Genomic DNA, 22,653 nt, shown 5'->3' with positions numbered 1-22,653 from the left:
GAACATTTCTAGAGAGAAAAGAAAAACTGCAGATTTCAAATAAAATTTACATTTGGCAGCTGGATTTATTATCTGCACATGTTACTAAGCAAGACGACTTTTCTGAAGCAAGTGTACTCAGAAAGGGTATCCTGTAGAGTAGTTCATAGTGTTATTAATGACAAGAAATTTAAGGTAAGAAATAAGTCTGGGTTATCAATAGAGTATATATTGTTTTGGTACATCTACTTCATCTCTTATATTGTCAGTCTTTTAAAACATAAGACAGATTGCTGTAAGGTCAGATTTTCTTCCCATTAAAATGTGAATAGAAAATAGAGCCAGACACAAGTAGGCATGAGACTTCAGCTAAAAGATCTCTGTTTTCTTTTGTATGACAGGAAAACGTCTAGTTTTCAAAACTAAACTTACAGCAGGAAGTCCATGCTGAAGATTACATTTACTTCTCCACTTGTTCATAGTGAGGAATATGCTCATATATAATTTCTAAGGAAGACAGTGAATTCATGTATGCACTGTAAAACCTCCAGAAAGCACAAGGAAAGTGTAATTGAAATCTTCCTTCATAGTCTGAGCTAAAGCACAGGAACCAAAAAGAGATGAGGAAGGCTTTTTGTAATGAGACAAGATTCAGCTGAAGAGAATTGTTTCAAATGTTTCCTTTTCCACATCCAGTCTTTTAATGCAAGAGCTCCCTTTGATTTTACTCCACAGCATTTCCTGTACTCTTAGACCACACCATCATGATTTGTACAAATAGAGACTATTTATTAACCAAAGAAGGAGAGAACTGCACACCCCATGTAACTTTCTTCATTTTTTAAAAGAAACCATGCAAATTAAGATAAAGCATGAATTCTGCTACTCCTAAGTTGGTTTGCAAAAAATTATTTTTAGCACGATTGTCTTACAAATAACCAAGATGCCTCTGGTATATGGGGGTTGATTGTTGCCATATGTGAACAGCCTAGAGCAATTAAGAGCCAACTCAGTATTAGTAAATCAGCCTTTGCAGGGGCCCTGTATTTGTTTGTTACCAGCCCATAGAAATCTTTCTCATTGTGACCACCAGACACATGCACAGAAGCACAAAGGGATATATTATTGTATTGATAGAAAAATAAAAATACAATGTCCAGTAATTATAAGTGTTTCAATGCTTCTGTCAGCAAAATCATCCATTTTGGGAAAGATTGTGTACATTTTACAGGAATTCCGAAGGCTTCATCATGCCAGTGGATCCCCAGAAGTGGCAACTTCTAGGTTTTTGCAACACAGCCAAGTTCTCCTCTGTTAAAAGGCAAAGTAAATAAGAGGAATGATAGAATGAAAGAAAAAAAAAATTAAAATGGCCCCTAGCATAAACAGGACATGTTCAGAACATATTTTTTTACCATTTTCTTCTAGAATTTTGGCAATTCTAGGAGAAAAACTACCACATATTCAGATGTATCTATCCAACTGTAGCTAATCTGTTAGCTTTAGGTCTTTGCATGTACTGCAACCACAATGAAGCATAGACTTGCTTCTTCCAGGTAAAGAGGTCCCCAGTCAAAGGATCTCTGAGATAGCTCCAAATGGCCAGGAAATAATCTCTGTGATGTTGTACTCTTGGCATTGACCTCTTACTATGCTCTAATGGTACTTTATTAGAAGTTCGGGTTACCTTTTACAATATAGAGAAAAATTATGCTTTGCTTCTCTAGCAAAATATGTTTCTCATGTTGTTTCATGCTCAGAGATAATATCTTGGTTTACTCCTCATGCTGTGATGCAAATAACCAATATAAACTGATCTGTTTGTCCTAGTCATGCCCACTATACTCTGGATTTTTGTCACAAAAACATATTTTGCCTAAACTAGTTTTTTTCTGACCTTGCAGTTTCCTTCCTTCCTGAAAGGAAGGACAACAAGGCTGCATAAAATAAGTAGTGTAACAATGCTTGGTATATTGTTAAGCAATTCTTATTGACTCAAGGTCAACAATATTTACTTTTAAGCACTAAGCCATTCCTAAATTCATACTTTGCTGGGACTAAGAATTACTCTAAGTTATCCATGCGCTCAGTACTTTACTGAATTACAGCTCAATTTTCACTGCAGAGTCTGATAAAAATTTAAGATACAACTGAAGTGAGACATTTTTTGTGAAATTCAGAAGTGGAGTCTCTGGACAATATAAATGAAAAATGGCGACAAATTCTCATGTCAATCTTTTGCTCTGAGATCATACTGTGTAGCACAGAAGACAAATCTCCTGGATTCAGAAACAAGCATTTGTGATGGCTGAGAAGAAAATAATATTTTCTGCAGAACCCAAAACTTATTTAAAATCTTATTGTCATAAGCTGAACTTTAAAATGCTGTAAGCTGAACCAAAAATTTCTATTAATTTTTTTTAAGTGTTCAATTTTCCTGGTTAATAAAAATGTAATTTTGTTTTAAAGGTGAATTGCTAATCCACAGATAAAGGATACAGATGTGTGTGTCTTGACTTACTTTACTGATCCTTATAAGGAACTTGATTTAGTGGGGCAGGGATTGGAGTTTGAATTTGCAGTGATAATTGTGAATTGACAATTTTTTTTTTCAATTTGCCAATCTGTTAAAAAAGTGCTTATGGAACAGATAACACCCCCCTGCCCCATGAGACACCAGTAAAGTATTTAAATTCTCTGCCTGCATATATGGTGTAGATGTGCTCTCAGTTGTATCTGTGAAGCATGTAATATCTGAGCAGAGGAATGAAGAATAAACAATGCAAAAGTAAACTCTGCAACCAGGTGGGAGCAAGATTAGGTGGGTTTTTATGAGTTACTGTGCTGTAAGAAGACAAAGGAGTAAATCCACCAGGGCTTAGACTTCAGAACTGTGATCACTCAAGGAAAACAGTATGCAAAAAATTATAATTGTTGAGTATTGACAACACAAGCCATAAATCATGGTAGTAGTGAAAGAGTTCAACTTTAAAGCAAATCATCTATCACTTGTAAATACCTTACAGCTGTTTTTTAACCAAGGTCTCAAGCCCTTTAAAAGTCCAATGAAGATGCTGCTTTAATGACTGATCTAAGTTTTCTTCTCTTTTGTTATGAGACAGTAAATATTCTTCAAAGTTACTTCAGGGATTCAGGTCAGATAAAATAGCAATCAACCTGAAATTTGTCACCATCTCAAATTAAATCTGTATTGTTCTGTATTAAATTGATATGTGGCTAACGTTGTGTTGAGTCTCGTTGGATTGAAGGGTATCTGGGTGTTGGGCACCATATTACCACAAAAATTACTGCAAACACTCTGGATTAAAACTCTGCAGATTTGCTTCAGGAGCTGAACTGGGCTTGCATAAGCCAAAATATCTAATCCAATGAGCGCAGTTACAGTCTCTTCAATTACTTCAAGTACAGTATATAACCTAGTGTTAAGATCTGCAGTGATGAGACAGAGCCCAGTTCTTTCCAACTTCCATGTAGGGTTCACATCTTTAGTTTCTCAACAAGTCTGTCTATACATCTGAAGTACCAAGATAAATGTTCTAAATGAGAGAAAATGGTTATCAGTGGGTTATGATGATATATTGGGTTTGCATGATCTGGTGTTTGGTAGCAGGGTGGCTTCTGTAAGCTTCTAGAAGCTTCCCCAATGTCAGGCAGAGCCAATCCCTGGAAGCTCCAAAGATGGACATGCCACTGGCTAAAGCTGGGCCAATTAGAAACAGTGGCAATTCCTCTGTGATAACAAATTTAAGAAGAAATCAAAACAAAGGTTGGGGCGCAGTTTTCATTGTGGCTGGAGAAGAGCAGAATGAGAACATGTGAGAGGAATATCTCTGCAGACACCAAGGTCAGTGATGAAGAAGGTGCCCCAGGCACAGGAGCTGAGATTTCCCTGCTGCCTGTGATGAGGACCATGGGGAAGCAGCCATGTCCCTGCAGCCCATGGAGGACCACAGGGATAGAGAGGTACACCTGCAGCCCAAGGAGGAGCTCCATGCTAGAGCAGGTGGATGCCTGAGAGGAGGCTGTGATCCTGTGGAGGCCCAGGGAGAGAGGGCCTTGCTCCCAGGCTGCACCAGACTGTTCTTCAAGGACTGCACACTGCAGAAGAGTGACCCATGCCGCAGCAGCTTTGGGAGGACTGTTGCCCAGGGAATGGAGTCACATTGCAGCAGTTCACAGAGAGCTGTTGCTTGTGAGACGGTGTCATATCAGAGAAGTTCTTGGAGAACTGTCTCCTATGGGAGGGATCCCATGGTGCAGCAGGCAAACAATTCTTCCCTCTGAGCAGTGGGATGAAGCCACTGGTGTTGAACTTACCATAACTCTCATTCCCTGTCTCCTTGTGCTGTGGAGGTAGTGCTGGAAGGAGGGAAGGGTGTCTGGAAGGTGTTTTTGAGGTCTTACTTTTCTTCTCATTATCCTGCTCTGATTTTGTTAACAATAAATCAACCATATCTCTAATTAGAACCTGTTTTACCCGTGATAGTATTTAATGAGTGCTCTCTCTTCTGGTCTTCATCTCAACTCATGAACCCTTGGTTAAATTTTTTTGTCCTCCATCCAGCTTCAGAGGGGAGTGAGCGAGGGGATTTCACGGGCCAGTGTCAACCCATAACAGATGACAAAAGCCATACAGAATAAGGGAAGGTAAATTAAATAAAATGTGCACCACCACACTGGTTTATGTAATGCTGCCAAAGAGACGGTGGATTGCTGAAATATTAGGTATAAGCACATGTAGCTGTTTTCCCCACCATGACCAAATATTTGATAGGAAGCTATTTCAGACTTTTCCTACTGTAGACCGGATTTTAGTTGCTAGAAATGAGCCAGGGTGAGGATTTTGTCTTTGCTAAGGTACAAAGAAAGAGTTTCATCTACTGAAAATACTGTGAGATGTAAAAATGACTTAGACCTGGAAAAAGTGAGTCTAATTTTAGTCTCCTAAAAAATCTCAACTCTAGATACAAAACATCTTGGGAAAAATTAGGGATCCAAAAGGGAGAAGCATGCTGAGCAAGAAGATGCCTACATCAGGCATAGAAAATGTTTCAAAAGAGGAGCTGAGTCAAAAAGTATCCTGGACTCTCTTCTGTAGCCTAATGTCTACATCAAACCCTTCCTCCATAAGCTAACCAAAGCAAAAAGCTTTGTCATATTTTATCTTAAATTCCAGACAGAACAGTCTGCCAGTCACTAGGAAACAAATTTTTGGTTACTGTTCTGCTTATCACCTTAGAAAATACTTAGCCCGGACAGATGTACTCATTACACGTGTGTCGCCCTTGGACTTTTCTGTAGAGAATGATGATTTTTGTGGTGATTATTATTAAACTAGGAAGGCAGAAGGAAAATTAGTGGGACATGGCAATAAAGAACAGGAGACGTTCATATGACCATAATGACCAAGATGCTTTTACAGGATTTTTTCCCTGTGTTTATATGCTAGTATCATATTGTCATCAGCATAGTTGGTGTGAAACTTCAAAAAACACAGACTAACATTTCCAACAGTGTAGCTCAGTTTATTTACCTAGTGATTTTGATTTCAAGGACAAAACATACCCATAGATGATTTTTTTTTTTTTTTTTTTTTTTTTTTTTTTACTTGGAGCAGAAAGGAATGGAAACTCAGTTTCTTTTCTTTTATATTTGTAAGGGCACCCTCATCTGGTAAGACAAAAACATTATGAAGGACTTCCCTCTTAAACCACTGACAGCAAAGTACACAACCAAGGATGCAAAAGACTTAATGTCTAGAATGAATGAAGTTTTATTTGTTCATTTGTCTGTTCTTTATGATAACAAAAAGGGCAAGATAGCTGCTTAAAACTAACATAGAGGCCACAAAAATTCTGAATATCAACATTGCTGATTAGTCTCGCATTATTACTTCTGCTCAGCTTCAGGAAAATATCTGACATTTTTCCATTTCAGTCTAATTTCTTACCCTTCTTTGAAAGTTTTGCACAGGAATCAATAATTCCATCTAAGGAGATGCAGGCTGCAGGAGCAAGTTAGAGTCGGGTAATTTGGACCTTTCAAGTTTTCATTCCATCTGTGACATTCTATTCACAAACTACAGCAAGATGTTTCCCCTTTCTGTCTCAGATTGCCCATTAATGGACATCTCCAAAAGGGCTGCAGGTGATCTGAATCTCTGCTTGCATATCAATGCTGCCCAAAAGCCATGTTGCATGGATTCCTGTTCTGTAGCCAAGAAAGGCAGAGGCGGCAAAGCAGGCCCTGTAGAGCATGATGGCAATCAAAATTATGTTTTGGTGAGATATTGGGACTGCAGACACTAAGGCTCTAGTTGAGGACCTAATGAGTTTACTCCATATAACGTAATTATTTACACTTTCCTTTCCCCCCAGGCAAAAAAATTTGAATTCATAGCTGTTTTGTGGAGGCAAACAAAACTCTACAACTTTGTGGAAGTTGTAAAGCTGGTATGTTTATGGTATGTTTATTACAGTGCTGAACACATGTGGAGATTACTCCCCTTAAAAGACATGCGTACCTCTGGGAACTCCCGATCCTTTTTTATCCTCCTCTCAAATACATATGCGTGCAATTTCACAATAGGTTCATACATATTAATTTTTACAAATTTTGCGTGACATTTGCCGCTAATTCTTTTTTATCCTAGGTCAGGTTGACCTGCTCTCACAGCAGTCTCCCTGTCTCCCTGTCCTTATCTCTGTCCTTTGGCTGAAGTAGTTTCTCTGAGCCTAGGCTTTTTACAAGAAAAGGCAGTCAGACTAAACAGCTATGTTTTCAAACAACAGACTTAACTCAAAGATGTACATTTCACCTAAATCAAAATGGATTTCTACTCTGGAAAATTTCCATTCTGTCTAATAGCCTTGCTAGAAATCTCCTTCAAGGGAATAAGGCACTGAGCTAAAGAATTCTACATACCTTTCAAAAGACCATGAAATGTTATTAGGTTTACAAAGAACTTTTATATTTCTCATTGCTATTTGTATGCTCACTTTGCATTTCCCTTACTGAATACTGTTGCTATAAACAAGAGACATTAAGACTGAGTGACAATGCTAACAAAACATAAAAAGGTCAAAGTATTATAATTGGAAAAAATTTTTTCCAAGATATATAAGGCATAAATGCTGAAATCCTGCAGTTTTACAGAGTTATAAGATAATGCTGTATTGAAACTTAGTAGGCTGATTTTTATCTTTCTGTTCTCATTGATTTGTTGTAATTTATGAAGTTCAACAACACTTTTGTCAAGATATACATATTTCAGTACCAGCATTGCAAACTTTCCCAGGGGAGGCCAATGGTTTCACTTTTGTCAAGGTCAAATAACCAGGAAAGTCTGCCAAAGCAGCACAATGAAACATTTGAAGAAAGATTTGAGTTCCATCACATATCTAGAAAAGAAAGTAGATATCGATTATGCTTTTTCCTTTCTGTCTTGAATTTCTTGGGTTTCAGGTACAGCTGGAAATTCAATCAAGGACTGAATGAATGTGGAAAATGAACTCTATCTATGTCATCAAAAGTAATTGCTACAGCTGAAGTGTAATAGACTCATCTGAGTCTAACGTGCTGAAAAAAGTGAAAAATTGGGACCTTTATTGATGGGGTTTTTTTCTGAACATTTATGCAGAATAACCCCTGCCCTCAAGTTCTCTCATCTTGGTAGAACATTATGTTTTGTCAGCATTTCCTGAGAGTGGCAGTACTCATACACAAATTGCGTGTTTTCTCAGCATTTCTTTTTATGTTCTACTGAGGCTTCCTTCATCGTCTTCTCAGCCATCTTAAGTTTACAAGCACATTGGAAGAAGACAGAAAAGCCAAGTTCTATCCTGGTGATCTCCTTACAGCAATATCAGTGGGGTTACCCTGCTACTGCTGATGATCAGCTGCCCTGCACCTCGCCTACCAATGGTCAGCTGCTAGTAGAAAATCCATGCAAATTTTTGCACACTGGCATGTCTACAAATACATTCTTCACTGAATAAACTACAAAGTAAAAAAAGCCTTCCTGTAATTTAAAATAAATATGAAGTCAAGTATATAAAAATGAATGAGGAGTAAGCTATTAACACCATATAAGCACAGTGTCTAGCTTCCACTTTTTGGAGATGAGATATTTTGCTTTCGAAAGTATATTTTCGAAGTAAGTATATTTTCTGCTTGTTAATCCAAGATATTCATGTATTTCTTATTTTCATTGTATCTCACAATTTTACCTGTTTATACCATTTTTGCCTTTTGCTGTGTATATCTCTACAGAGCACTGTAAATCAGTTTTAAAGTCTTAAGATATAGGGATACAGTGTGAACATTGCTTTGCTCACTGGGAGAAGTCCTCAAACCAAACAACATATTCATAATTTTCTAAGCTTCACTGTAGGGTGGGAATCAATAACCAACAGAAAGTCAGGAAGAGGAAAACAAAAGAATGGTTTATGGAAGTGGAATAAGCTATTAATATATTTAAAGCTAATCTATTTTTCTCTGTAGCTGAGGCTCTGAAGATCTATATATTTGTAAATAGAAAATAACACCTTAAAATTTCTGGACAAAAATTATCCTCCCCCAGTGAAGTCATGTGAAGTCATTGAAAAATGTGAAGTCATTGAAAAATCCCGTTTCTTAGACATATTTGAATAGAAAGGCCTGCTGATTTTCACTGACTGAGGTATCACTTAAGCAAACTTCCAACTGAGCTTCTGTCAACTCTGCTTCCACATGTAGGCACACAGTTTGTGGTAATTGGAGAGGGCTACAGCTGCGCAAAGCAGGTGAGCAGCACTGAAAGCAATGAGCCATGGAGTGCCCAGGTGCACTGACCAATCACAAAAGGAACAGAAGGCACACAGGTGCAGTGCTTGAACATGAGGGTATAAAAGGTTGGGCTAAAGAACCAGAAGGGCAGATGCTCTGATATGGTGTTGCTCTGTATGGGCAGATGTCTGAAGCCTCCTGATGCATCATGGTGTTACTCTGTATGGGCAAATGTTTAAAGACTTGATTTCAGAATTGTATGGTGATTCTCTGTGTATCATGGCCGTCTGGACTGGGACCTATGCTGTGACATCCACAAGCCATGTATTTAAGTACTATGTATTTATATCTCTCAGTGTGTTTCACAAAAGCAATTTAGTCCAGTTGAGCTGATGCCTCAGGTTTTAGCTTTTATATTTTTCAGATTCTGTACTGCTTTAGTGTGTAGTTCTGAGCTTTGTATTAAGGGATTGTAAGCTCTCTTCACAGAGTAGGTAGACAAAACAATTCCTTTTCTAGCTTGGGCCCAAGGACATAAACAATGGCAGAATGAAGAGAGAAAAACAAGAAGGATGGGACTTCATAAGCTAAAGCTATAGTTGGACATTAACTCCAATATCCTATTAGGCCAGAACTTATAAAAATGAGGGACCCCATCACCGGTTGTCCATTTTTTTGACTATTTTGTGTTCATCTTGGGTGTAGCCCTGGCTGGACTCTTGTACTGCCCAAGGTGTGTCCATTGAGGCCTGTTAATAAACACCTACTTTATTCTTTGACTCCATCTACGCTCTGTTCTAGGTCAGCCTTCACAAGGCATCACTTCTATTATATGAAGTTGGGTTTTAAGGACCACGGATACAATCAGTCAATAAATAAATAAATATTTTGCCTCTTGATAGAAGTTTGCAAACAGGATGGATGTTCGACTTACTTAAATATGGGCTGAAATAAAATAGAGAAATTTCATTTTTAGTTTCTTCACTGCAGAAACTGGAAAACCAACAGGGCTTTAATTTCAGCAAATGTTATCAATTTTAGTAAATCTAATTTCAGCATGTCTATCTAAGTAGTGTTAAAACATTAAGAAATACCAGGGAAAGATTCCATTAATAGATATATAAATTAAGTTCTTACTGGCATGTGTGCTTCACTTCTAAAAACTTAACTCTATTGGCAAGCAGAATTGAAATTACATTGATTTATGTACCAGGGACACTTCCAACTGCTGAAGGAGCTTCATGATATCTTGGTTTGTAAATTAGAATACGTGTTTGATTAGAACCTAAATAGAGGCTCAGTAGAGATTTATATGTTTTTTGTCAATGACAACAATCTATATTCTATATTCAGTGATCAATCTTTTTTTATAATCTATATTGTTATTTCCTTTTTAAATTAGGGATTAAGAGGGTACAGAGATACTTTTAAAATAGTATAAATGCCTCATTTTTTTCTTGCTTATTTTGTCCCTCGTCACTGCTGCTTGTTTCATTCTGCCGAGCTTATGCATTAAAACTTTATCCTGCAAACAACTGGGCCTATAACTACTGTTTTGCATAACAAAAGCTTAATATAAATCAAAATACATTGTTGAGGAAGGGGAAAAGGTAGACAAAGGTACTGAAGAGACTAATGGCAATAGTGATTATCTGAATTCTAGAAACATGTCCAAAGCATTGCACAGTGAACTTCATGGAAAATCTTTCACTGACTTTTCTTTTGCACAGACACATGTGCCCAGCCTCATGGGTTAGAGACAGCAAGATTTATTAACAGAATAAATGAATACATAATGCCCTCTGAAAATCATTTAAGAGACACCAAGTAAAATTAAGTAGTGACAAATATCAATCATAAAGGGTTTTTTGTCAGTGGAAATATTTTTCTTCAGAACAGAATGATGAAGACAAATGGAGACAGCTGATAAAGGCCCACATACAAGAAAATGTTCACTAAAACAGTTCTAAAGGAAAAGCAACTGATGACCCACATAGACAGAGAAATTAATTACCCAATGTGACATCACTTGAGCAAGCCTCTGCTACACCAAATTTTTAGTTATTTTTTCAGTGTGGTAGTTCCAACAGAAGAGTTTGAGGAATCAATTTTTTCATAAACTGTGATTCAGAGTATTTTCCTAGGGGGATGAAAGCATGAACTACATCTTGCTACACTTACCTGAGTTTTCTTGACACTTCCTATGGTCACGTAGGTAGCTCACTATAGCTTCCCAAGTCTCTAGTTAGTTTTAATCTCCAGTGGTTTTAGTAACCAAACCAAAACACCATCTTCTCTATTTAAGACCTTCTCTAGAGAAATTTCTCAAATTCTCTGTACATATGGGTGAAGAAGCTGATTCTTCTGTCCTAATTTATATCCGTAATTAAAATGCTTGATTGTGTTTATTTGACTTAGTACTTTTCCCACTTTGTCTCCTCCTTGCTCACATAAAATGCTCAAGGTATATTATTTGTAGCTTGCCCTCATTTAAAATTGCTCCATTTGGTGTGCAAGGATTAAAGAATAGCATGTTATGCAAATATGTAGACAGAAGAAATTCTTACATTTTCTTACATTCATGGAACCCTGATATGTGAATGTTTTATGATAATTGCAGTGCCAATTGCTTGTTGTATCATGTTGATTAAGAGTAATGATACTACCACAACAACAAAGTGTTCAAGTTCTCTGCTTGGGTGTATTCTGACCATGCTTTTTTTTTTTTTTTTTTTTTTGCTATGAACCACCCAGAAGGTAAAAAAAAAAGTACTGAAAAACACTGGCAAATACTGAACATATTGATGATTTAGCAATTGCTTAGCAGCTGTCTAAGCATGCTGTGCTTAAATAGATGATAATACTTAAACTGGTTTCATGGGGCAGAATCTGAGCACTTTAGAGAGGTTCCATCTGCATGTGGAAAAACACACACATAAAAGATTAGTAATATACTACATGCTAGAATTGTCTGGTATTCCATACTGTAAGATTGAGGTTTCAGTTGTAAAACTTAATCTTTTAAACTGAAATTTTCTACAATGAGTTTTAGCCTTAGGATGACCTTTTTTAAAAAATTTAAGGAAAAACAGCTCAGCTGTTTCCAAGAATGAGATCAGTGACAAACATAAGGTCTTGTCCATGCAGGACAAGTATAGTAATATTTTGTTTTTTTATGAGTCCTCATTCACTGGAGGAGGGGCATGACATGCTATAAAATGATTGCTTGTGGACCAAGAATATAACTTCTTTTGAAAACTAGCAAATTTGTACATATTTCTGAAAGCTCTAAATCTTTGAATAATTGTCTTTTATATTTTCTTAGACTTATGAGAGGACTAAGAATTATTATGAAAGGTTAGGTTTGCATGAGGTATGCCTCAGCTGAGTGGTTTCTCAAAAAGGTGAGTCTCATTTGCCTAAGCTCCATCTCCTTGTACTAAATCTGTCTCACAGGGTTGGATTTTATGCAGCCAGAACTCCAGGCAAGCAATGGAGCAAGAAAACACCAGTTCTAATATGTAGGGAGCAGAAAGTTAAACCAAGAAGAACAAGCAATATTATTACATTTCTCAAATTAAATTCATCCATTAAACATTGTAAACTGATGTTCTCACAATCTGCTCTTGCATTTTTGTTTCTGGAGCATTTTTATTTCTGGCTAGGTGGAGCTCAGTGTTGCTGAAACACAACCTTGTTCTTCTTGTTGTAGTTCAAGTAACCAGGAGCCAGAAGCAGCTTTTTGCAGGCATTGTTTGTGCAAAAGAGCCAACACACCTATCTGCTTAGCTGGTTACCACCAAGGTAACCAGCTGGTATCCTTAGCTGGATGCCAGCCAGGGGACCACGCCCTCATACATGTACATGTACCTCTATAATGAAGCATGCGGTTTATTTGCCTATCTGTACAATTTTGAAGCTCAGCATGTTCCTTAAAATTGTGGGATTCACATTCTCTGAGCCTGAGAGAAGCAGTGAGAGAAGCAGAGAAAAGAATGATCAAAACAATTCTTGTCTCATTCACTGCTCCTGTGTTGTGCCAAAGTAGAATGCAATGTGGAGATTGTTTACCCAAAGTGATGGTGTTTTGTTTCCTTGGCCTCTCAGGGCCAAGCGTGTGTGCAGACTGTCAGTCAGCAGACAGTCAGGAGATTCTGGGCAGTTGAGTGCAGCTGGGTGCTTGTGCAGATTCAGTTTAGATGTACTGTAATGTAGTATAATATAATATAGAATAATACAGTATTATAAAGTGATTAATTAGCCTTCTGATAAGATGGAGTCCTCCTCGTCAGCTCCTCCATCGTCGGGGTTGCCCTGCTTTTACTATAAAAATGATCTGCAAGATACTTTTTGATTTACTTCAAATTATGCCTCAAGGCCAAGCCAAGGGAAGGACACTAGAGAGTGTGATAGAGATAAGGTGGTCAAGTGACACTCTATAAGCAATAAATAAATATTATGCAATCTTATAAATAATTGTGTTAAAATAGTATATAGCTCTTTAAACTCCTCTTTCTGCACTGCATACTTTTTTTCCCATATTACATATAGCTTGGACCAAACTCTCAAAGGCATGGACTCTATTTTTGCACTTAGAACAATTCATTCAGGGAACATCTATTAGCTGTGTCTTCTGTGTACTGTTGTCATAATAAAAGCAAGTGCAGTTGGAGCTGTTTAGGTGACTGCTGTAATTTTACTAAATGTCTCAATTTTTCAGAAAATACCTTGTACATATTTTTCTTCTTGAGCTTCAAATGCTATGGAAACAGTGTCTTTTTCAGAATTTTCATGCTTCTTTTGGAGTCTGGGAAGAACAGGGGGGAGCCAAAGGAGTACAAAGCACAGCTCAAATGGATATCTGGAATGATTGGTTACAGACATTTATATGACTTCATGTGAAGTTATGGATTCTTCAAGACTCTCATGAGATTTTATTCTCTTCAGAAGGAATTTTGAAGATGTTTATCAACCTAGATCAATCATCATTTGAGGCTCAAAGTCTTAGACAAGATTCCATCATGACTTAGCACAAGTCTGCAATTTTGAGGAGGGCTTATTCTGTGTGTGTGCCCATGCAAACTTCAGATTAGGAACAACTAGATCAGAATTGAAAGGGATTCCAAGTAGATTTATCTTGTGGCTAAAATCTGAAGCTTCATATTCATAGCAATAGTGAACTGAATTGTTAAATATAGGTATTACATAAGGCCACTAGTGCTGAAGTCTTGATTAAACGTAGAGAAGAACTTCAACATCTTAGTGGAAAAAAAACAGTGAAAGTTGAAAAGTATGAACTGGTTAAATTAATTGCTAATCTTTCTCTTTTTTTACTCTATAAATAATTGTGTGGGTAAAGAGTTTTACCAGAGTGTAATATCATCATTCATTGTCAACAGAATCAATAAGTTTGGACATTATTAATTTTGTTTTGCAAGCAATATTGTACTCGTTTGCTCTTCCTCCTGCCAACCATATAGACTGTTGGCTCTGGAAAGGCAGATTTAAAGGGATGAAGATATACTTGTTGAAGAAGAGAGGAAGGGAAGGATGGGAAAGATAAATGAGATAAGGGAAAGAAACCCTATAAAAAAAGAAGTTGAAGAAAACCCTAACAGGCATAGTTTATTGGTCCTGACTATTCAGCATCCCTTAACAGTAACAAAAAATAGCAGAAATCAGGATATTATTCAGATTTATCAGCCATGAAAAAAGCTGACAAATTTGGAGTAAGTGGTATTTAGTGCTCTCAGCTTAATAGATATCCCAGAGAAAAGTACATTGAAACATAGACACTGCAACTTTGAGCATTAGATCTGGATCTATGTAAAAAAGCAATTGCCTAGAAAAAGTTTCCTAATTTTTAATATTTTAAGCTTTAACAGGAAAGAACAAACTAGCAAAAGTGGAGCAAATGGAAATAATCGTGCATCCAACAACTGAAACCTAAGCAAATGTAAATTATTCAAGATGAAAGAGGTAAATTTCACATTACCAAGGATGATCACATAAAGCAAAAAGACCTTACTGTGAAATGGAAAACATTTGGAAAGTTGTAGTGGCCAAGTGTGCTCCAGAGAGCTTTTCCTTCCTTCTGCCTCACTCAAATCAAATCTTTCTATGTCTCCTTTTTCAGTACACAAGCACTTCACGACAAATTCACAAAAGAGAACTCAGAACAGTCAAATGCACATTCAACTAGCTGAATTTGCTCTAAGACCATATATATCAACTGAAGACACTTGCCCCAAAGTAGATTCTGAGCCTAATTAAAATAGCAGCTTTTTTTTGTTTTCTCTGATCATTTAAGACCTGTTAAATATTCAGTTCTTGAGGATTTTTTAGACTTAGTTTCCTCACACTGAAGAGCATTTTGATTAGCATATCACAGTATAATAGGCACCCTGAATTATGCTGTGAAATAAGTCCTGCAGATTGTACAATTGCAGGACATAAAAGAGCACAAATGACCATAATTCAGGAGGCTGAGCTTTGAGTGGACTACAGTGGTAATTTCTGAACCAAATCTAAATGTACACTTTTCATTTGCATTTTACTTTAATGTTTCTGTTTTAGTAATTTTCACATACTACACCTTGCCAAATATACCAGATTTACTTGATTCTTCAGTCAAACCATGAATTATTAAAGTATTGTCTGAAGAGCTTTGTGTATTTCTTGAAACTGTCTTGAATTTAGGGTGTATTTAACCTATATCATAAGAGAGTTCACTTGGTTTCTCAAAAAAGTTTCACAAAGAGTTCTGTAGCATCTGCATTTCAATGGACATGCATGCTAACAGGAATGCCACAACTATGGATAAATCTGTACTTTTATTTTCAAAAGGAACTACAAATCATTCCCAAAAAATCTGCTTCAAAAATATTTATATGTATATAATCAGACCAGTTCATGCATCTTTTTAGATGCATTTGAAAGGCTGTATTTCAGATTTCAACTTCTAATAACAGAATGAAAACTTGATTTTTCCATGTTTTTTTCATAAGAAGCATTTCAGCAATGCAAAATTTATAGTTTGGGGGGTGGGGGCTTGGTTATTGAGATTTATTTGGGAAACTGACTTTGATAAAACAGCATTTTCTGGCAGGAAAAAAAAAAAAAAAATACAACAACAAAAAAAACCCCACCACACCCACAAAACAGGAAGAAACTTACTGACAGTTATAATTTTCTAACAAACTTTTAAAAAAACTTTCATTTTTAAATCCTTCGTCTATTAGAAATCCACTGGATGCTACTGCTGCCGCATAAATTATTTTGGATTGATACTGCAACAAACCTTTTAATAATGAGGTAGAAACTCCTGGAAACAGGAAGAAAGTTGCTAAAATGCAGCTCATTCTTCCACATAAGTACAGTGATTGAGAACTCCTGTCAGCAGCATCTACAGAACAAGGAAAATATGCAAGGTCTCTTATATACATATATACAAACCCAGGTGTCCTGGGTTTTCTGCCAGGGGAATTTTGCTCTAAATATCTAATATGTGAGTAGCCTATCTGCTAGTGTTTGAATTTATCCTTCTTTATTTTTTTTAAACTTAGTCTTTAGAGCAAATATGATATTCAATTGAACTATGAGGGCAATGCCCTTTATTTTTTTTTAAACATAGCTTTAGAGCAAATATGATATTCAATTGAACTATGAGGGCAATGCCCTCTGTTTTCTGCTTTGGATTACTTGACACAGACTTCTCATAACTAAGAGACAGAATGAGAGCAACAACCTCTTGAACCTCAAATTTGACATCCAGAACTGTATTTCATAGTAATTATATACAAAGGATAACTCTGGGTTTTTATTGCATTATATAACTCTTGATGCAGCTGTACCATACCAAACCTATCACTCTCACTGAGAGTGAGAAGGACAGGCTGGAGCTACTCAAGTAGCCAGTGCACCTAGGAATCTGAAATGTCACAGTGAAGGAGAGTTCATAGAGATGAAACTCTCAAACAAACAGAAAATTGTTTTGTTTTGTTTCATACTACAGAAGTACACCAGAGTGCTCATCATGATCAGGGAGGGAAATAATGGCAGGCCAGCTATACTGTCTGGAAAGCAAGTACTGCCTTCTGCTCTGGGTGGTAGATTGTCTTTAATGTCAGCAAATTTATTGGGTGGAATGACATAATATTGAAGTCTGGGACCAAGTCAGGTTAGTAGAGCAATGTGAATACATCAAGATGAAAGTGGCAAAATTCTTTATTCAGTTGATCCCTGAAACTCTTGAAAGGAGTCCTACAAAGAGAACTCCCAAATTATCTCAATCAGGAAGGATAGAAGGGGTGTGTCTGCTGTTTGCTGTTAGGTGCTTGCAGCTTAATGCCATCAGCTTGATTTCAACATCCATTCCCAACTCTATCTCACAGAGCCATGTGCGCTCATGCTAGACACAGACATAAATGTGAAAAAAATCTGTAAAAGGATGCATAAGTTTTTTTAGATGACACTGACTTTTCACTATCAGTTGCATCTTCCATATCTCAGAATAGAGACAGAACACCTCGGGCACAATTTTTCTTTCACTCTCTCAAAAGAACCCCAGTAAAAAAGATACTCAACACTTCAAGATTCTATATTCTCAAAAGAGAAACAGCTCTACAAGAAAATTTGGTAATATTTTTTTCTTTATACTAATTAAACCAGATCTAACAATTCTAAGCCTTTAGAGAACTTGGGAACTACTGGCATATTTGAAAAGGTATCATACTTAATTTTCATTCCTGAATCCATTAATGTTTTGAAAAACTCCCCTGCACCTGTTTCTTGTGACAAACAGGGTGAATAGAAAAGAGCTTTGATCTTTTTAAAGATTATGTTGAGTGCTCTAATTTTAAGAGTCTTGATCTTGTATAAACATGTTAGGAGAATTTATGAAATTTAAAAATGGCAGAAGGATACCCTAAGATATTACCTGTCAGCTAAACTCACAAGCTCAGTACCAACACTTTTTAGGAACACATTTTTCCAGCAACAGGATTGTTAATTGTTGGTAGTGCAGCAGAATTACAGTGCCACTGTAGAACACAAGTTTTGCAAAATACACAACAGTTTTACAGGAAAGATTACACAAAATATAATGTCAGATGTTGGAATGTTGGGGGACACAAGACAGATGACTGGACTTTGGACCCGGTCAACATAAGAGATTGGATAACAAGATGCCTCGGCAAAAGCAAACAGAACTTTGAAAATTAGACCTAGATTGCAAGAAGATTAAATCAAATGGATTTTTCTGGTTTACTGGAAAAAGGAAATCCCATTTAACTCTGCCAGCAAGAGATGTTGTTATGTTTGACCACAGCATCCCAAAAAACTTACTTCCTCTCAAACCACGACAATGCATAAGTTTGACCACAGCATCCCAAAAAACTCACTTCCTCTCAAACCACTACAATGCATAAGTTTGTGCGTGTGATTTTAACCTAATCATTGTAGTGCACATTACTAGCCTCCCTGAAATAGTATATAAGTGTTTGTATCCCACAAAAAAAAAATCGGATCTTGATCACCAAGTCAGTCTCCTCATCTCTCTCCATTGCTGACAGTCAGATTTGGACACATCTAAGCTTTAACAGTTCTCCAGCAGACCATAATGCATCGTAGTCAAGAAAACAAACAAACAAACAAAAAAAAGTCAATTCATAAAAAAACCTCCAAGGGGATCTGAAAGAGGTAAAAAAATAGGATAGCATTCAGATCTGCTTTCATGTACATGCCAGCTGGCATTTATCCTACTATCTTTATTGCTAGGATTAAGTCTAAAAATAGCCACTAACATCTAACAGTACTCTAGACAAACATTCTAGTTACAAACTATCTTACTAGTATCCAAATTGTGACCAAAAACCTTAGGAATGTTTGTCTAATCTGCTAGTGTTTCCAATCCTGCCAGTTAAACTGCTTTACAAACTATAGAACTGAATACAGAAGTTGAGGAAAACTATGAGCAGAAATTATGAGCTTTAAGATAACACATTTTTACCTTCTTACTGAGCACAGTTAAGGACAACCACAAGCAAACTGAAGCATGGTCACTTTTTCAGTCTCACTGGGCCAAATACTCCAATCAAGGGAAGGACACAATGTGGACCACTGAGACAGAGTAAAAATGAATGCAAAAAACCCCATAAACAACCAATTCAGTTATAATAGACCATTTCCAAAAACATATAGAGTTCAAGGGCTAAACTTTTGACATATGAACAAAGGATAAAATGAAAATGAACAGCTGGAAAATATATTTAAAATTAGCATATTTCTGTATATTCCTCTCTTGGGCATCAGTTCAAATCCAATTAAATTCAATGTTAACACTAACAATTACCTCAGTGGCTTTGGACAGGAATCTGATTGACTCCAGCTTGTAACACTGACATATATATACAGCAACTTGACTCTAGCTAATGGAATCCCTTAAGGATTCTTGAAAGGCAAAGGGCTAAGTACCCTGAACTTTCCAGAGAGTGGGTGCTTATCATTCCACACAGTACTGTGTCACATCTATGAGAACAAGAGCAAATCTTGGTATGTAAGTGCCAGCTTCTGCTGAACTGAATTCCACATCTTGCAAGCCTTTCTTGTACTGGAGTTTGGGCTGTGAAAGCAAACTGCTTAGCTATCTATTTTAGACTGCAAGTTAAAAGAAAGAAGAAAAAAAAAAAAAGAATGTTGGTGGGACAGTATTGATTTATTGGCTAGTAGGAGGCAACGGGTGTTGGTGCTTAGCCACAATTCCCTCCTGTCAAAGAGCCACTCTAAAATGGAATGGACAGGCAAAATAACCTGATTCTGAACCATTACCCAACATGTCTTATTTGGACCAGTCAGTAACTGTCACTAGGACATCAGTCCACAACAAATATTTATGTTTGGACTGAATGGATTGCAGGATACTAGATGGCAAAATAGCACTGTTTCTATCTTTGCATTTCCTTGGATACTGCAACAAAACAGTCTAAAAAAGCAGTTAGAATGATGCTTGAACTGAATATGTTTTAGTTTTAGAAGCCATGCTTTGGAAGGAATGCACAAAAAACTTCTCCAGGAATGTTTGAGAAGGAATTTTTTAAGTTATTTCAAGGAGAATCCCTCCTAGTGGTTCACATTGTTCTTAAACATTTAAGATGTTCTCAAGACATTCAACATGGATCCTTTTATACAGATGGTACAAAAAAAAAACCTGTATACTTCATACAGATTTTCATTTGCTGCTTTTCAATGGTAGTAAATTATAAATTTATAGAAATCTTGCAGTTCTTTCAGCATTCCAGGAAGTATTTTCTGCCATTCAAGAAAAACAAAACACATTCTATTAAAAGAGTCTTGGTAAGCCTCAGCTACAAGCCCTTTGTATTTATTCACCATCTTGCTTTTATTCTTGCTTGTTCTTTTGAATGTTCTGTGAAGAAACTCACTTGGCAATGAGCAAGAAATCCTTAAACTAGACTTAATTGCTGATTACAATCAGTGGCATTCAGTTAGCTGATGCATAACAAAGGTGTGCCACCTTGACCAAGCATCAACAGAAGACTAGTTTCCCCAAGAACAAGATCTCCCTGCACAAGGAGGCATATAAACTGTGCAACCCAGACTGCAAGATATAACACAAGTTTGTTTCTGAAAGGCTAACCTTCTTGACAAAGTTAGGAACTATTTGTAGAACAAATTTGTCAGCATGTCCTAATTTATCTTCACTAAAACCTTGTGCAGTCACTAAGTAACCAGAGTTAAGCTGTCCCCGGACATGTTAAAAAAAAATACTGGATACTCAGTGCCATGGTTTAGTTTATGAGGAGGTGTTAGGTTAGGTCATATTTTGGACTTGATGATCTCAAAGGTCTTTTGCAACCTTGTTCATTCTGTGATTCTGTGCCTCATGTTGTTGGATTTGGCCCTCTATCCAGCCTGTCCAGGTCCCTTTGTAGAGGCCTCCTACCCTCCAACAGATTGGCACATACTCCCAGCTTGCTCTCATCTGCAAATTTACTGATGGTGGACTCAATCCCCTCTTTCAGATCACCAGTGAAGATATTAAACAGGGCTGGCCCCAGTACCAACCCCTGGGGGCCCGCGCTAGTGACTGGCCACCAACTGGATACAGCACCATTCACCATCATTCTCTGGGCCTGGCCATCCAGCCAGTTCTTAACCCAGTGAAGAGTGCCCCTGTCCAAGCCATGGTGGCCAGCTTTTCCAGGAGTATGCTGTGGGAGACAGTGTCAAAGGCCTTGCTGAAGTCCAAATAGATAGCATCCACAGCCTTTCCTGCATCCACTGGCAGTCACCTGGTCATAAAAGGAGATCAGGTTGGTCAGTACAACCTACCCCTCCTAAACCCAAGCTGTCTGGATCTGATACCCTGGCTATCCTGTAGGTCCTGTGTGATGGCACTCAGGATGATCTGTTCCATCATTCTGCCAGGCACTGAGGTCAGGATGACTGGCCTGTAGTTTCCCAAATCCCCCTTCTGGCTCTTCTTGCGGATGGATGTTACACTGGCCAGCTTCCAGTCATCTGGGACCTCCCCAGTGAGTCAGGACTGCTGGTAAATGATGGAGAGCAGCTTCTCAAGCTCATCTGCCAGCTCCCTCATCCCATTAGGATGGATTCCATCTGGTCCCATAGATTTGTGAATATTTAAGTGGCCCAGCAGCCTCTGACTGCCTCCTCCTGCATAACAGGGGGACTATTCTGCTCTCTGATACCACCTCCCAGCCCAGGAGGCCAGCTGTCCTTAGGGTAACCTGTCTTTCTGTTGAAAATTGAGGTAAAGAAGTGTTAAGTACATCTGTCTTCTCCTCATATTTAGTTACTAAATTTAACCAGCATCTTACAGAGAATAGAGGTGGTGCTTGCCCTTCCTTTTGCCATTAATGTATTTATAAAAAATAATTTTTATTTTCCTTCATGGAAGAGGCCAAATTGAGTTCTAACTGGGCTTTTGCCTCTCTAATTTTTTTCCTACATGACCTAGCAACTCCGTTAATCATTTCCTGAGACACCTGACCCTCCTCCCAAAGGTGATGCACCCTCTTCTTTTCCTTAGGTCCTTCAAAAGCTCCTTGCCTATTCAGGCCGCTCATTTTCCTCATTGGCTCATCTTTTGGCACGTAGAGAATCTGTTTCTGTGCCTTCAAGATTTCTATTTTGAAGCATGCCCATCCTTCCTGGACTCCTTTGTTTCTAAGGGCTGCTTCCAAGGTGCTCTTAGAATAAATCTCTTAAACAGGTCAAAGTCTGCCCTCCAGAAGTATGATGTAGAAACTTTATTGATGCCCCTCCTTGTTTCAACAAAGATTGAAAACTCTATAATTTCAAGGTCACTGTGCCCCAGACAGCTTCCAACCACCACATCTCCCGCCAGCCCACCTCTGTTTGCAAATAACAGGTTTAGTGTAGTTCCTCCCCTGGTAGGCTCACCCAACAGCTGTGACAAGAAGTTGTCTTCCATACACTATAAGAACCACCTAGACAGACTCTTCTTTGCTGTGTTGAGTTCCCAGCAGATATCTGGCAGGTTTAAGTCACCTGCAAGAGCAAGGGCTGGTAATCTTGAAACATCCTCCAGCTGCTTGTAAGATAAATCATCCACCTCCTCAGCCTGATTGGGCAGTCCATGACAGACTCTTACCAGGATGTCAGCCTTGTTGGCCTTCCCCCTGGCTCTAACCCATAGGCACTCAGCCTTATCATCATTAATCTCAATTTCCATGGTGTCAAGTGCCTCCCTAATATAAAGAGACATACCTTCACCTCTTCTCCCTCTCCTGTCTCTTCTGAAGAGCATTTAGCCATCCATTGCAGTGCTCCAGTCCCGCCAGCCATCCTACCACATTTCCGTGATGGTGACTACTTTGTAGC

This window comes from Haemorhous mexicanus, chromosome 1 (genome assembly GCF_027477595.1).
Source record: "Haemorhous mexicanus isolate bHaeMex1 chromosome 1, bHaeMex1.pri, whole genome shotgun sequence".
NCBI classification, from domain to species: domain Eukaryota; kingdom Metazoa; phylum Chordata; class Aves; order Passeriformes; family Fringillidae; genus Haemorhous; species Haemorhous mexicanus.
Note: the sequence above shows the minus strand (reverse complement) of the source record.